Genomic DNA, 18811 nt, shown 5'->3' on the forward strand with positions numbered 1-18811 from the left:
TTTTAAAGTTTGATGATCCTCTTAGATTTTTTAATCACACCTCTCTCCAATACTTTGGATCAAAATTTATGAAATAAAATAATTTGTCAAAGCTTTCAAGCTTTTATTGTTTAAAAATGAGTTTGAAATTTTCAGAGTCACTTATCAATATAAAAAACTTTTAGACATGGGTAAATTGGATAGAATATACATAAGTGCATGTGTGTGTGTGTATATATATATGTTTATCAAAGTGTTGTTGTGTTGCTATTTTTATTTCATTGCAATTTATTTTGTTAGACCACATTTTCATCACACAGGACAGGATATTTATTTATAGATTTATTAAGCTAGTTTTAATTATTCAAAGTACAAAAGAAACTCTAGAAGTTCAAATCAATTATTTTTCTTCATGCAAGTCAAGTGAGGTGTCAATGGCTATTGGCTTCTACTTTCTAGCTCATTTTTACATTTACTTATTTACTGCCAAGTATTGTCTCTTTGGCTGAATTATTGACAAATTGCAAATTACCTTTCAAGCATTATAGACACAAGGGAAATAGTTTGGTTTTAGGACATTCAACGAATATAAAATCTTTGAAAAAAAAAATGCAGAAGAAATAAGATAATAGAGCATGAGTAAATATCCAAAGCATTGTGTAACAAACAAATCGAGCATTTTCAAACAAAATCCATCAATGGAAATGTCTTTGAACTTTGAAGTAAACCCATTAACAACAACAAAAATCAAGTTTAAAAAAAAAAAATTTAAGCTTTACAAATTGTTTTGTGAATATTATACCATTATGCACATAACAATCTATCTACACATAAATTCCAAAAATCCATGGCTCAACTATGCTAAAATACAGGAAATTTTGAGGGCTTTGTCGACATTTACCTGGTTATTCAGCTTTCGTCGTATTCACTATGGAATCATTGTTGGGCCATGGGATGGGAGGTTGTAGGGGACCAGCTGAGGTGTATTTGTTACTGTGAATTTGAAAATAAAAGTCTTTAACATCAATCTAGGTTTTCAAAGAAGCAGGAAAGGATAAGCCGGAAGGGATAATTGCCGAAATTTTAGGTTTTGTAAAACTTTAAGAATAAGTTGAGGAAAATTTTGGAAATATGTTATTAACTAAATAGGAGGTTAGTATACAACATTTTTAACATCAATTTAACAGAGTTTAGTTAAATGAATATCAAAAAAAAAGTTTTTTCTTTTTAAATTTAGAGTGAGTGTCATTTTTTAACATGAAGAGAAATGAGTGTTATTTGCCCAAGTACTTTTGTATAGGAAAGAAAATCACAATAATTTCGCCGATGCACAGTATAATTTACTTTTCCTTGCACCGAGCAATGAATGATGCACAATATTTTATGACTTACTTTTCTTGTCTCATTGTCTCAGGAAAAAAAAAAAAAAAAAAGTGGAGGAGGTTTCTTGGAAATCTCTTACATGAAACGCCCGTGAGTCCATGACACTGACAGTCACCAAAGCCAAAATATGCCAAGCCCATATCTGCATTCTGCTCCTGACATTGACAAGCTTTGTCCCCCACTTCTTTTCTCTCTCTCTCTCTCTCAAATTATTGAACTCGAAGAAGATGAACCAAAGCTGTTCACAAAGACAATTCAGGCCAAAAAAAAAGGCTGTTCACAAAGACTAATAAAAATCAATATATAAAAACAATTTTTCTAGCTCGTCAAAAAGCATATAAAAATATTCATAAAAAAAAAGCATATAAAAAGAAATTAATCAAATTGTGGTTTGTCGGTTTGTCCCTTTTTGAAAACACGGGAAGTGTCGGCATTTGTTATTAAATTTTACGAAACCATTTATTATCCGGTTTCACTGTAAAAAAGATTTTACTGAGGAAAATGTTAACGAGTGTTGTTGGACATTTTTAAGAAAGTTTTGACATTATTTTTATGAAAAATGAAAAAAGTTATTAAAATATTAATTTTTTTTTCTTTTCTCATAAAAACTTTCTTTAATTGATTGTTAACCAATGTCCTACGACACCCGTTAACATGACTCTTTTACTAATGTTTGAAAAAAATTTGACAACTTTTTCAATTCTCAATAAAATTTTTATTTGAAGTGAAAGGCATTTATACGCGAATTTCTTAATAAATAGCTACAAACTTCGACGCAACCCATTAATCCACAGTAATATAGTAGGACATGGGTTAATGTTTAATGAGATTGTGTTATATTAAATTGATACAATTGAGCCGTTAATAAATATGTTGTGTTTGTGTCCAACTCATGAAATCTGTTTGACTTATTTAATTAATATTTTGTTTATGAACAATTTATTTAGTTGAAACTAACAATTTTTTGTTGAAAATGTGCTAAAGTATGCTTGTACCTTAAAATTTTTTGAAAATATGAAAAAATGCAAAAAAAAAAAGTGAAATTTTAAAAGTTTTTGATGAGCCAAAAATACTTTTCCTCCCATTAAACTTCTCCGCTCATAGATAAGCTTGTGGAAAATATTGTTTTATTCTACCCAAAAAGAAGAAGAAACTATTGTTTTATACTTTTATTGCTTAAAATGGTTCGTGAAACACAATGGGAAATTAATATTAGTTCTATAAAACATTTTTATATGCACAAAATCATAAATAATAAATAAAAAAGGTGGAGTTGAGAGAAAAATTATAAGTTTTACTGTGGATCTGTGATTAATTAGGGACCCCTTCAAAAAAAAAAAGTGTGAATTTACAACAAAAAAAGAAGAAGTGAAAATTAAGTTCCAAGAATGAAGACAAATTCATATATATATATATATATATATTATTACTCATTCAAGGCCATGAGGTTGATACCCACAATGAACAAAGACTTACATTCCCCTAAAAATTTTTTATAGATATGTAATTTTTTTTTTATAAAAAGAATAGACATGTAGAAAAGTAAGTCCAAGAAAGAGAACAAATAATTTCGGCCAACCAACGGTATTATTACTCATTCAAGGTCATGACGTTGATAGCAATAACATAATAAACAATGATGAAGAAAATTTAATTTAGACCAACCAACTATATTATTACTCGTCCAATTAGGTCATGAAGTTACTTATCAAAAAAAAAAAAAAATTAGGTCATGAAGTTAATACCCACAAACAATAAACAAAGACTTGACTCCAATACAACAAAAAGTGCCGGAAAAGTTAACGGATGAGTATTGGTTTAGAACTATTTTAATAAAACTTTTATTGGAAAAGAATTTTTTTTTTTGACTTTTTTGACAATTTTTTATATTTCTTATAAAAATTATATTAAAACTTTCTAAAAATTGTTTATTAACAATTGTCTTAAAGGTAACCGTTAACAATTTTCTTAAAGGTTATAATATGTTTAAATAATAAAAAGAAAGAACATGTTAACGAGTACCCTTAGGGCACTGGTTAATAATCTATTTAAATAAAATTTTGATGAAAAAAAAAAGTAATTAATATTTTGATAATTTTTTTAATTTCCCATAAAAGTGGTATCAAAACTTTCTTAAAAGAAAACTTAAGTTGCTAAAAAACCTAAAGCAGTTAGGAAACCATAGGGAAGTTAGGAAAGTATATAAAATCCTAATTTGACTAAATAACATTAAAAGTACTTAAAACAAGGAAATAAATACTCTAAACCTAAAAAAGAAAAAAAAATTACATTAAAAAAAATACCAAAACTAATAAATTACAACAATTAAATAATAAATTGTATCTTAAATTAAGAAAATTATAGCCTCTCAATATTTTTCACAAGTTAATAGAAATGCCCAATAATGTTCATGAATATTAATATCGTCCTACCTTGATATGATAGTCCTACCGCTTCGTACCACAAGCGTTATCAACTTGAGATTGATTGTACGTAGAGGAGGTTGCATCAATCCTTCCAACACATTAATGCACAAGTTAATAGAAATGCTCAATAATGTTCTTGAATATTAATATCGTCCTACCTTGCAGCTGTGTTGATATGACAGCCCAACCTCTTTCTACCACAAGTATTATCAAATCGGATTGAAATAAGATGCAATACCCTACTTGATACAATTGGTACAGATGATTAAAATTTAAAGTTGCAAAAAAACTTTAAATCTCAAACATTAAATATAAAATATGAATAAAAGTAAAAATAAAAAAAATAAAAAAAATAAAAAATTGTGAAGGATTGGGGCGAATTGCAGTAGCAATGGCACCGGATCCAAATCCATCAACTCGAGCATGATTGTACGCAGAGGAGGTTGCATCAATCCTTCAACACATTAATATCCTTAAATTTTAATGTTGTTTTACTTGCCAGCTATGCTGATATGACGACACAACCTATCTTGAAGTTGCTAGATTTTTTTTTTTTTTTTTTTTTTTGAAAAAGAAAAAAAGAAAAAAAGAAAAAAAGAAGGAAGGCTGGCATTTGTAATTTATTGCTCCACACTTGTGGTAAATGCCACAATCCCATTAAGATAGACTATTTCAAAACCATTGATATCTTTGACAATGTTAAGCTATGTTTCCTTTGATGTTCTAAATCTGCAAAATAGTGTTTCAATGCTTGTTGGATATTGGCTATCAGTGTTTTTGTATTATTTTTAGTGCCAGAGTTATGATTAAGTTGTGTAACGTAAGATGAATAGAGATAATTTACTTTTTATTTTTAAAATAATCATACAGATGTAAATTGAAAATGCACAAAATGAACATGAAAGCGATACTGATTTTTTAAGCATGAGCTGTACAACCAAGTCCAAGTCAAGAAGCCAATGTCCAAGTCTAAAGAGTCAGACAAAAATTAAAATCAGTATACACACTAGTGAAGGAGCAAGACTATGGCTCCATTTTGAAAGCATTGACTTGGAATTATTTCTCATGTCACTGAGGGGACCAATAAAAAATATCTAAATTAAGATATAGACACTGAGGGGAATTTGCACTTCTCTTATAATCACACATACGTTGTCCACAAAAACCTAACATTCCAAATCCATAGTATTTGAATTTCAATTGGGTTTCATAATTTTCATTTCTCATAAGCAACCAAACAGGACCAACCAAACCACTTGAATTATTATTGGCCTTTCATTTTATATCTTTGAGTCTTTGCAATAGAAATAGAAATTGTAAAGAAAAGTGAAAGCGCAATTATTATGGAGCAAGGTTTAAATTCTATCATATTTTAAAAAAGAAAAAAAAAATACAAAATTAAACTTTCATTTCTTTTATCTTCTAATTATTGGACTCCGTTCCTGGTGTTCATCTAGGTTTATCTATGATGGATTTGGCCTTTTCCATTGCATAAATTTAGAAAAATCATTCAGAAGCTATGGTGCCTTTCTTACCACGAGATTTCCTTGGCTTGGAGCATTCCCAGCAATCTGAAGAAGATAATAATAATAACATTATTAGTCTCATTGCTATAGTTAGTTCAAGGTTTATCTCTTAGTCCAATGGGATTCATGTAGTGCTAATCACCAAAATAAACATAAATATGAGGGAGATGAGTCCCAACGACAAATAATGAATACACCCACAGCCATGCATTCATGAATGATGAATTAAATGCTATTTCTATATTATTTTTTGGTTTTATATCTCATTGCAGTCATTATTTTGATGGTCGGCAATGTGCTAATTTTATTAGGCTAAGGCATAAAATTTCATTGTGCTAAGCTTCGTGTTTATTTCTGAAACTATCATACATGCTCCTCTAGCTCTATAGTCTTTCACCTTCCCAAATTTTAACAAACAATTCCAGACCTCAAGTACAGAGGCTTTGAATACAAATGAAGGAACCAAAAACCTGTACCTCTAGAAATAATTTTTGGACAAGGATTTAAAGTGTAGATATTCTTGACTTAGAACCAAAAGCACTCCAGTCCAGGCCAACAACTGCCATATTAAATGTAGTCGGTACACCCAAAAGAAACAAAAAGGCAATCCTAATATGCCGAGAACTTGGTGTAATCTTACAAATATGTGCCTATAATCAAAGGGTTCACTAGTAATCATTCTGTCAAATTCACGGTCTAGACCATCCATCACTGACACAGAGCATAAGTAGATCTCCATGCTGTTGTTTTTTTGATAATTCAACAGCATGGAGATCTACTTATGCTGTCTGTCAGTGATGGATGGTCCATACTGTTGTCCATGTTCATAAGATGCCAATCTTCAAATTGGTCACACTCTGTCATTCATAACTGTAGCTTAATAGTTGTAATTTGTTTTTATTTTTGGGTAAGTGAAAGACGAAAGGTAACACTATCTGTAGGGATTTAACCCACGACCATGTGGTTAAAAGCCAACTGCTCTACCTCTGAGCTAAGACAGCATAAAATCAGTAAAAAAATATAGGGCCGAAATAGTGACTATCCAGAGAAACCATACAGAGAACAATGCAATAGGGGCACCTATCCATGACCAAGAAGCATGAAGCAATGTGATACCGTCCTGCATTCTAGAGAGCAAATTTTGAATGCAGTTGTATCTCGCATCAGAGGATTAATTGCAAGATGAGTTTTAAGAGATTATCAGTTATGATTTACATATCAGATATCCAAACAATAGATTAACAGCAATTGAATTATAAATGTATTTCTAATCAGTTACCAGACAAGTGTGATATTTCCAATGAAAGTACACCAAAAGGGTGGTCTAGCTGAGACATTAGCCCCTACAAAATTTATGCCTTGATTTTTTTTATAAGTATGGTTCAACATCCCTTGATAGAATGATAATAGCTAAAATAGGCTTGACCTTTTTTCCTTTTTAGATAACGTAGGGAACCTTTCTAAATAAGTGCCCTTTAGAATTGCCTATAGCCAGTAAAACCTACAGGCAACTGACCCCACCCTCCAATAGTAGTTGCCGGGTAATTTGGGTGCATTCACCCTTGATGGGATAAGTAGTTTAAGCTCATGCCTAGGAGCAGATTAGGCATGAAATTTTTTAGAAGGGTCTTATCAAAAAAAAAAAAAAAACAGAAGCTTTGATTAATGTAATAAATGTATATTAAAATATTTAAGGGTCTTGGATCTATGTTTTAAATTGACTAATTGAATTATACTGTGATGAGTTAAAAGAAATTTCCTGTTATCCTAGGCAAACCAAACTAATTCAAGTCATTTAAAACACCAATCACAAAGTACAAGAGGACAGAATAAGTATGCACCTCTAAGCTTTTGAGCTACCTTGATGATGTGAAGGGCAAGCGTTATCTTTCCAGATGCCTCTCACTCATGAATTTCAACAATTCTTCCCTGCAAAGTGCAGAGGAAATCTCTCACCACAGCTGTAATGACACTACTCCATAGTCCATTTATTTGTAGCTAAACTTACACTTGAGATAAAAATCATTATCATTCCTTCATCAAGAAGTAATTGGTCCATAAGTAGTACATTTTAAAGCTCTTTTTATATGTTGACAGACAGAAGTTCCAAATTTTCATGTAACAACACTCATCAGCTGCATATCATGAGAATGCCAACAAGGAAGTGCTAAGCCTTATGCACATGCGCAACAGCAATGCAAATAATGTGATTAAAGCATAACATGAAAATAACCCTCTTTCAATTAATAAATTAATAGTTAAGAGACTCAAAATAAAATGGTAGACCGTGCAAGCAACGCTATTTTTTTCTCCACATCCCACCTCAACCAGCTACTAACGAATTGCTAAAAGTTTAGCACAATGTTAAGAACCTAGAGGTAATACCATATATTATGGAACTATAGTATTTACCCAAAACCATGAACACACCAGTAGTAAATACCCCAATCTAGAAGTCAAAAGAGTTCACTACTTGAACACGATGTTAAGGTCTGATAGGGAATACTTTTTTTCTTTATTGTATAAGTAGAATTACAAGGTGTACTTAAGTTTCCACATAGTTTCAGATTTGTGCCCTAGGTAATAAGTTTAAGCATAAGATGAAATCCCTTGTTGCACATCAGTTACAGCACATACCAATTATTAAAAAAATATTAAACCAAAAAAAAAAAACCCATAGATTATCTTCACCCTCAAAATTTGAAGGGAACTTATCTCTTTTTCTTTTTTTTTTTCCTTTTATTATTATTCAGTGGATTTAGCCTATCTAAGAAGAAACAAGAATTCCTACTCCCTGATGTAGCTCTTTCCTTTTATTAGATTTAAATCGACTGCCACAGAGCAAGTTTGTGCCACCCTTATCAACAGGGTCTTTTTCATACACAAATCTGAGACACATTGTTGAGATCATTCATTGTTCATTTTCTCCCTGACCTACTGCACTCAACTCCCCATGTTTATGCCCTTGCAAGAACTAGCCTCCTTCCACTTATCAATTTCACAAATTCTTCCTATCTTTCTTCTTTCCATTATTACCATCACAAGCTCCAGCATTCCAGCAATAAAATCCCTTATTCCCTCTTTAGTTTCAATCAATATCAGAAAAATTCTGGCTTCCCTTTGTAATTTATAGTTTCCTCTTTACTTTTTTTTTTTTTTACTATAATTACAGTACCTATAAATGGGCCTTTGTTTCTTCTTTCACATGTAAATTAAGCAAAGAGAAAGCAAGAACTCGATATATTATTTTTAATCTTTTCAATTACACATTCATGCAAACATGCATTGGAGTCATTGCAAAATACCCAAAAACGAAAAAGAAGGAAACTTTGCAAAATCTAGGAACCCAGTTCAGAAAAATTAAGGTCAAGCACAAAGGCATTGAAATCAAACAAACCCCAAAACTTCAGCAGTAACAAAAACCAAGAAAATTACAATGTCCCAGAAAGTTTCCCGCAACAAACTGTGAAATAAAATTGGAGAGAGAGAGAGAGAGAGAGATACCTGGTGGAGAGAGCAGAGTAGAGTGGAAAGGCGAGGTCTTCTGCTGCAGGCATTGAGACAAAGATGGTTCATAAGTGAAGGTGTAAAGAAACCCATTTTTGCAAGGAATTCCTGTGAAGATTTTGGCTTTGGGGTTTAAGGTAAAGAACACAAAAATAAATAAATACATAAAAAGTGAGGTTTAAGGGTTTAAAGGTAGAAAAAGTGGGAAACCATTTTCTGATAATTTCTCACTGTATGTGTTCTGTATTTGAGTATTTCTGTTATTGCCGCCATTGTTGTGATGTTTGAAAGTATTTCTTCATGCTATTCTTTGGTCCTTGCTAGTGATCATTGGCCCAAGCCCAAGATGAACGGGCCATTATGGGTTTGATCTATTTGTTATACCTTTCTGTCTTAATTATAAATTTATATTCTGCTCAAGTATATTTCAAACCATAATCTAACAAATCTGACCGATATCTTTGGTTGATAAATTGGGTTGAGTTGGGTTAGGTTGATAAATGTCATCGTAAATTTACAATTGATATTACTTAAATAATTAATAGGCACATTCATATATTACTTTTGTTCTCTTTGGTTGTTAAATATTATCCTATTACATTATAAATAATTAAAAATAGTATATAAGAATATAATATTATTCTATTACATAGCATGATATGGATAATTTGGTATTTATTGTTATATTTTTTATTTTTACTTTTTTTTCTTCTCATCTAATTTTATTTGACATTTAAATTCAGCTACATCCTCCGTATCATTAAATTATTTATATATTCTCTCCTTTAATCACATATTCTAGGAGAGAATGTGAGAGAAAGAGAAAAATTATATAAAAATAAGATGAGTAGAAGAATACTCAAACAAAAATGTATAATTGTAAACAAAAAATTATCCAAGCTACACTACGTAATAGAATAATATTATATCATTATATAATATCATTGGATAACATTTAACAATAAAATAAAATATATAACAAATTAAAATATAACCAAATACATCAACCCAAAATAGATTTCAGCAAAAATATTCATCAACCTAATTTAGACGTGCAACAAAGAATTAAAAATTCATCGAGAGAGAGAGAGAGAGAGAGAGAGTATTCACATTTTTGTGTGGGAAAAATATGGATTGGATGGAAGAGAGAAAAGCAAATATTTATAGCAAATAAAATGGGGAGAAGGAGAGTAAAAAAAAAAAAAAATTTAAAAAGATGAAGGGATAGAGGAATTGCAAGGTTAAGGAATAGAGCAGTGAGGAGATAAAAAGTGGGAAAAATGTTAGAGAAAGAGTAATTGTAAGGTCATAAATTAATAAGGAGAAAAATAATTAAAAATGAAAATGTTGGAAATAAGTGGTTGAAGTGGCTGCTAGTGTTGCTCAAAAGGAGCGTCATGACAATAAATGTTAAGTTGCAACTTATATATATATATATATATTCTAAGTTTAGATTGGGTCAAGTTTGCCTTGGTAAAATGATCAACTTAAGTAAATTGACTTAACCCACGCCATTGATAATTTGAAAATTATATTTTCAATTTATTAGTTTGATTTATTTTGGATTTAAGCCTTAGAATATTATGCTTAATTATGTTAATTGCAATTATATATTAAACAATAAGTCTAAATAGTTTCTTTTAAAGCCAAGTGTATATATCTTCAAAAGGTTGTAAATGCGCATCTAAGAACCTGGCAATCCTAACTTTCTTTCTAATTTTGGTAATTCTATCGTACCCCCCCCCCCCCCAAAAAAAGGGGGTACGGTACCCGCTAGTAGAAAATTTGCTATACCAAATTACCAAATTCTCACATTTGACGATTTCATGCTTACATTTTGCAGTTTCAACATCACATGTGACAGTTATTTTGTCACATTTGGTGGTTCCCCTACTTTTTTTTCACATTTGGTGGTTCCCCTACTTTTTTCTCACATTTGACAGTTCCATCATTACATTGTGAAGTTCCATCATCACATTGTATAGTTCTATCATCACATTGTGCAGTTCCAACATCACATGTGACAATTCTTTTGTCACATTTGTTGGTTCCCTTACTTTTTTCTCACATTTGACGGTTCAATTCTCATATTGTGTAGTTCCAACGTTACATGTAACTGTTCTTTTGTTACATTTTGTGGTTCCCTTATTTTTTCTCACATTTGATATTTTCATTATCACATTCGACAGTACTAACATCACATTTGACAGTACTTATGTCACATTTAGTGGTTCCTTTATTTTTTTTTCTCACATTTGATGTTTTCATCTTCACATTGTACAGTACCAACATCACATGTGACTATACTTTTGTCACACTTTGTGGTTCTTTAATTTGTTTTCTCACATTTGATGGTTCCATTTCACATTAGGTAGTACCGATATCACATCTGATTGTACTTTTATCACATTCGATAATACCTTTTTTTTTTCTCACATTTGACAGTTCCATTATCACATTAGGTAGTACTAACATCACTTTTGACCATACTTTTGTTACATTTGGTGGTACCATTATTTTTTCTCACATTTAACAATTCTATCGTTACACTGGGCAATACCAATATCACATTTGACTATACTTTTGTCACATTCGGTGGGACTATTAATTTCCTTTTTTACATTTGACAGTTTTATCGTCACATTGAGTAGTACAAATATCATATGTGACTGAAATGACCGAAATGACCTTGTAACCTAAAAAGTTATTGAAATACCCTTAGAACCTAAAAAACGATCATAATGCACCTGAAACCTATAAAATGATTGGAAAATCGACCATAATGCACCTGAAACCTATAAAATGACTGAAACACCCTTAGAATCTAAAAAATGACCTCGAAACCTAAAAAATGACTAAAATTACATTGTAACCTAAAAATTGACCGTAGTAATGCCCCTGAAACCTAGAAAATTATCAAAATATTCCTGAAACTTAAAAAATGACCAAATTACATTTAGAACCTAAAAAATAACCAAAAGACCCTTGATATCAAACAAATGACCAAAATACCCCCTAAAACCTTTATTTGCAAGAACGAAATGATAATAAAATTTTATATAACCACTCTACTTGCTTCCCCCCCCCCCTAAAAGTCTCAGTGGAACTTATAAAATTTTCTTTTTTTATTAAGTTGTTGTATTTTGTTGTATACTTATTGGAATTTAAAATATGATTGGTTATCCAAAAAAAAAAAAAACTATCTAGTACACACACACACACGCACGCATGCATGTATTTATGCATGTGTGTGGGAGGTTTGTCTTAACTAATATATTTAGTAGTTTGTACCACAACTTAGTGCCCTAGTGTTGATCTAAACCTTATGATTTTGTAACCTAAATGACCTAAAAATGACCGAAATGATCTTGTAACCTAAAAAATAACTGAAATACCCTTAGAACCTAAAAGATGACAGTAATACACTTGAAACTTAAGAAAATTACCAAAATACCCATAGAACCTTAAAAATGACCAAAATGAAACCTAAAAAATGACTAAAATGATCTTATAACCTAAAAAGTGACTGAAATACCCTTAGGACCTAAAAAATGACCTTAATGCACTTGAAACCTTAAAAATTACTGAAATACCCTTGAAACTTATAAAATGATCAAAATACCCCTAAAACCTTCTAAAATTACTGGAATACCCTTAGAACCCAAAAAATGACCAAAATACACTTGAAACCTAAAAAATGACCAAAATATCCTTAGAATTTAAAAAATGACTGTAATGCCATAAAAAAAGTAATAATAAAAACACCAAAATACCCATATAACCTAAAAATTACCGAAATGACCACGAAACCTAAAATTTGACCTAAATACCCCCAAAACCCTTTAAAATTACCGAAATATCCTTAGAACCTAAAAGCTTATCAAAATACCCTTAGAACATAGAAAAGAACAAATGACCCTGAAACCGAAAAAATAACTAGAATATTCAATTGTGATGAGTTATGCACAGATGATTCACAAATGAATTTTGATCTTTTTCTTAGAGATGGAGAATTGGAGATACAAAAATAAGGTAGTTTTGTTTCCACCTCTTATAGTCTTCCTTGTTTGACCACTTATTGAATAAATTTACATAATAGAGCATTAGTATTGATGGAGGCAAATTTCTAAAATGCTAAATTTACTAACCAAACATAACAAAATGCTCATGCATTAGTGGAGGCAAAGCCCATTTTTTTTGGCTTTTGAGCTACGGTGCACAACTATCTTTGCAAGTGCATTGTAGTTCAAATGCTTTAAAAAAAAACAATATTTTTATTAAAAGATATATTATTTTATTGTGTTAGTGGTAGTTGTTATTTATTGTAGTTGATATATTATTTTATTGTGTTGTTTATATTATTTTATTGCGTTGAATACTAAAATAAAACCATTGATGTTAGGTGCTTTGTAAAATGAGATGATAAAATAGATAAAATAACTTTTTGTGGTATCAAATTGCTAAATTTTTAGCACCACTAATGTTGATACTAAGGGCGTCTTTTACATAAGTATTGTTGTAGCACAAAGGTGGAAAGAGCTTTATAATTAGTCATTTTTCATATCAAAATTCAAGGCAATTTCTTTTTCTTTTTTATTAATCTTTCAGTTCTCCACATTATATCATGGTAATTTGCATTTTGCATTACCACCCTAGCGCATCAAATGAACTGAAAATTTTGTTGAAATGCCTTATTAGCCTTAGCATTTACAAAAATCTAAAAACACCTCAACTTAGTTCAAGACATCTACCCCTATTTGTCAAAAGAAGAAAATTAACTATTTTACAGTTGAAACTAACTAGATAAAGCTTCTAACTGCAAGACAATAACTTCTTAACAAATATATCACTCCAGAGCCGCTTGACTCCTTGAGTCATTGCATGTGTGATCGATCTTCTGTGATTTTCTCTTGCGACAAACATCTGTGGACAATCTGAGAAACAAATGTCAAAGAAAAATAAGAAAAGATCAAATTAAGAGTCAGAACCAATTTTACATTGAATTTTGATTAAAAATATTTCTAGATTTGATTAAAGCTATTAATATATATTAGAATTGACATCCTCAAACAAGTCCAATTGTCAAGCACAACCTCATGACAAAGAAAACCAATGCTATGCTTCTGCATTTGGTTGTTGCTGCAAGGTCTAGGTAACTTGTAGCAACATTCATTTCTCGATCAAGTCACATTGCACTTTTTCTACATAGCTCACAAAAATGAGTCAGATGGAAGTGTCATTACCAACAAGTTGAGAACAATGCGCATATATAAAACTTTTCCCGTTTTCTTAACAGTTTTTATATTAGGATAAAACTTACCTAAATCCTTACTTCATATCCAAGAAAGTAGGAAAACATTGGACAAAAAATTGAAAAGAGACATCTAAGAATGCTAGGAATAACTGAACTCATGCAAAATTGATGCATACCCCAAATGCAAACAAGTGTTTGAATGTTCATTTTCCTCAGATGCAGAGGTAGAAACAACTTTTGAACCTAAGAGTAAAAACTTCCTCTCCAAAGGGTTGAATTTGAGGAAAGGTGACTTGCAGGTTCACCGTATTTCATCAAGCTTTTTTATGATTTGAACATGAAAAATGAAGGCAATAGATTTTTGTTGTATGCAAAAATTATTGTATAGAAGAAATGGTTTTGATCTCACCTATTTGTTCAGAGCCTCATTCTCTAGCAGGGCCTTTTGTTCCTGAAGGTAAATAAAGCCAAAAAGAAGATAAAAGACATACCAAAGTTATTTAGTTAAAAATGGAATGGTAATCCAATGAAGCATGCTCATTGGGTTCTACACTACTATTTTCATTAGCCTGAGTCCGTTTCCTGCTTTCTATGATAATACAACCATGGACATTTCAGCAGAAGATATCATTTAATTACTCATTCCCTAGTAAATGCTATGCCAAATTGCCCCCCCACCCCCAAGAAAAACGTATGAATTCTTTAAAAAAATTTCATCTGTCCAACTTTGGTCAAATTATTTCAAACCGGAATTCCATATTTTCTTTTATGTGATTTCAGTTGAGCCTATATGTTCACCATCACCACGTGGAAGCAAACTTTAAGTGTGCTTAGGTGGAACCAATACAGAAGCTATACTAATTACTATTCCCCAATCCCAATTGAGTTCTCAAACACCAAAAGAACAATTTAAAAAAAATAAATCTCCAGATTGATATATGACATAACCAAAAAACAGATCTTACTAAAGAGGTTATAAATTTATTTTACTTTTTCATACCAAAGGGAAACATTCAAAGGCACCCTCTTTTTGGGCCTTTGCTGGTTGGACCATGTTAGTGACCTACCAAGTTAATAGGTGAAAACTTTTTGTTCTATAACTCAAAGGGTCAATCGTAAATAACCTTTTGTAGAAAGAAACGCTTTCTAACTGTTGAGACCCTTTTTTTTTATTGATCCTAATCAAGATGCTCGTTCGTAAAAGCAACCAAAAGATAGAAAAAAAAAAAAAAGAAAAAAAAAAAAAAAAAAAAAAAAAAAAAAAAAAAAAAAAAAAAAAAAAAAAAAAAAAAAAAAAGAGAATATTTAGTTTACTTGTATTTTGGACTTCTTAAGTTGCTCCAAAAGAACTTCCTCCTGCATTATTAAAATTTAAATTAAGTATTGTGGAAGAAGCCACATAATCACCAAGCTTTATTAAATTGAAAAATTGGTTGCCATTTTGCTAATAATTGAGGGACTAATTACAATTTGGGTGATCGCCTATATGAAAGAAAGCAGATCTTCTATATATAGTATATACATGTAAAACAATGCAAATTTTTCTTAGAAATCAATAGAAATTTCCACAGTTTTGGTCTCTAAAACTTCCGGTTTGCACTATCTTACCCAAAAAGAAAAAAAGTTTGTATTGTAACGTTTGGACCGAAAATAAGAAAGAAAAGAAAAAGACTGACGTTTTCCAGAAATCCAAATCTTCCATTATGAGTAATATGACCCACAAAAACCAAGTTTGTTCGACAATTAATATAAACCATATTGTGCCATTTAACAAATAACAGATCAGGGAAGAGTAAAAAACAAACCCAAAAATTAAATTAAAATGATTAAGTAAAAGAAAAAAATATCTAACCATTAAATTAAAATGATTAAGATATGTAGGTGTAGGATTTGATCTTTCTAGGTTCCAGTGACTTCAACCAATAGAGAGGAAAATGATTAAAAATCAAAAACCTGATTTGAATACCAAACACAGAAGTAGAACACAGGACAGGAGCCATGAAGGTTTGGGAGAGGCGGCTAGACAGAAGAACCCGTGATCTCTCTCAAACGCTTTGACAAAAGAAGAACTGTAATTAAATGATATGTATGTTTTGTTTGGTCAAACCTACAAAACATATGAAAGTTATATCTAGGTTTTAGAATCATTAAGATATGTATGTTTTGTTTTGTTTTTTTTTGGATTTTATACAAAACCTAGATGATCGGTAGCAGGTACCTTAATAAAATTAAATAAACGGAGGCAAGATCTATGGCTAGGATTTAAGTGGGTATCGTATCCCCTCAAAAGGGGTACAGTAGAATGACCCATACATAATACATATATTCAAGGTCATGACGGTTAATGATTCTAAAATAAAAAAGAGCCCATGACGTTAATAGATTAATAATACCCGTCACAATAAACAAAGACTTACTCAAATAACACTGAAAAATTAAAGTCCAAGAATGAAAATAATATTGACCTACCAACTATAAACAATGGTAGAGCCAGGATTTGACCTTCGAGAGGGGGTAAAATTTATAATTAATATGCATGTGTCTTCATAAACAAATATATATTGTGTATGTAACATACAATACATGCATCATATATACAAAATATTAACCAAACTTGATAATTAAATGCCAATAATATGAATAGTATGTGATCATTCAATATTGAAATATCTCCTAAAATCATTGCATATCATTATATTGTGTATATTTTATTAGTTTAATATATATATATTTATATATAGCCAAGTCGTATTGTAATTTTTTACATAGTTAAAATTCCATTGATAATTCTCATATAATGATTTTTTTATAGGATCATATAATGTTTTTTAATAAATCAACAGTATTTTTATTCAACCCAACGAACCGTATTATTACTCATTCAAGGTCATGGCGTTAAATTAATAACCATAATAATAATCAATAAATAAACAATGATGAAGGCAATTTCGACCCGGTACCAACTATATTTTTATTCATCCAATTAGGTCATGACGTTGTTAATATTAATACCCACAATAAACAAAGACTTGACTGCCCACAGGCTTTTGTTGGTGGGTAAATTTAGTGGTGAGGTGTACTCACAAAATGTGAGGTAACTCCTGCACAGTGGTACAGAAAGGGTACTAACTACGGACAACTGGACCGAGGCCACTGACTCCTTGCTCGGGGGTGTAATATGACCATAAAGACCCCCATTTTAGCTTCTCAAAAAAAAAAAAAAAACAAAGACTTGACTATTTTATTTTTATTTTTTGGAGAGAAAACAAAGACTTTGACTTGAATACAACAAAAGGCGCTTATCTTATCTATTATTATGATTTTTTTAAAAAAAATTTATAATTCCATGCCCCTTGAAGTGATGGGCTCAATTAACAGTCAGAGAGAATTGGATGGGCTTCGACACAAAAAGAGTTAAGGCTGAAGTGATGGGCTCAATGAAGCCCAAAGGAAATGGGCCATAGTGGAAGACGTTAGTTCAGAAGGAAAACGAGCAAGGAGCACGGTGTTGACATATGAAAGCCAAGTAGATGGAAAGTGTAAACATGGCGAGAATGAAACAAAGTAGTGAAGATTCGGAGCTGAAGAAAAAGGGAAAATCTTAATTGTTGCACATTCCGTACACAATTTTTTTGACAAAATTTTGAAACAGTAAAATTGTGTTTTCAGTTCACGTGACAATGTATACGGTGAGCATAAAATAAAAAATGTGCAATAATTATTATCCAATGAAAAAAAAGGTAGGTTTGAAATTGGGGAGTCTATGAGTTCTAGAATGTCAAGCAACAAAACCAATTCATGGCGGATACTGTGCTATAACCCCGCCAACAACAATGAGTCTACTATATTGGAATTGTCAATAGCTAGTCAACTCTTGAGAAAATCACAACTTTCATGAAATGATGAGGGAAAGCAGCCCTTTCATCCTCATTTTTTTTTAATGGAAACAAGGATGAGATCAGTGAAAATTGTGCTAGCTAGAAGGATGTCACTAGCATTTTCAATTTTGTAAATTTTCAATTCAAAATTTGGCACTAAAAATATAACAAAAACACTAATAGCCAATCAAACAAGCGTTGAAATACTATTTTGTAGAATTAGTATATCAGAAGAAACAGAACTTAACAATGTGTAAGACATTGATGATTTTGAAAAGTCTATCTTGATGGGATTGCGCTAAGGTACATGTTTATCTCGACAACAATCATACATGCCATGTTCCTCTAACCCTATAGTATTTCACCCTCCCAATCTTCACCAAATGATCCTCTAGACCTAAAGTGAAAGAGGCTTTAAATACAAATGAAAGAACCAAAAACCTATACCTCTAGCAATAATTTATAACCGGTGAAAGCCACAAATAAGGGTTCCTCCTACTTGAGAAAGCTCATTGCTTATGATTTCACTTTTTTGTGTTCTTTCATTCTAATACTAATGTCGTTGTTGTGTTGTGACCTCCACCTACTGGTTTTTTCTCCATTCTCTTTGGTCCTTGGTTGTATTCATTGGTCTAAGGGCCAAGCCTAAGATGAACAGTTGTTATGGCTTGGATCAAATTTTTATAGCTTTTCTTGGTGATGTAAAAAGAAAACTCGCCTGGGGTAATTTTAATGTTAATTATAAATTTATAAGGAGGACAAGCATACTTTGTTTTGTTCTTGTGATTATGGTTAACTAGGGGTGTATTCAACTCATCAACCTAATTTCTTAGGTTGGTTTTTCATGGGTTTAATGGC

The 18811-nt window shown here is 31.1% G+C and overlaps 1 pseudogene; it reads right to left on the reverse strand.

Annotated features, from left to right (window-relative positions):
• Positions 1–13390: 13390 nt before the first annotated feature.
• Positions 13391–16241, reverse strand: LOC111999693 (uncharacterized; annotated as a pseudogene).
• Positions 16242–18811: the final 2570 nt, after the last annotated feature.

This window comes from Quercus suber, unplaced genomic scaffold (assembly GCF_002906115.3).
Source record: "Quercus suber isolate HL8 unplaced genomic scaffold, Cork oak 2.0 scaffold_184, whole genome shotgun sequence".
NCBI lineage: Eukaryota > Viridiplantae > Streptophyta > Magnoliopsida > Fagales > Fagaceae > Quercus > Quercus suber.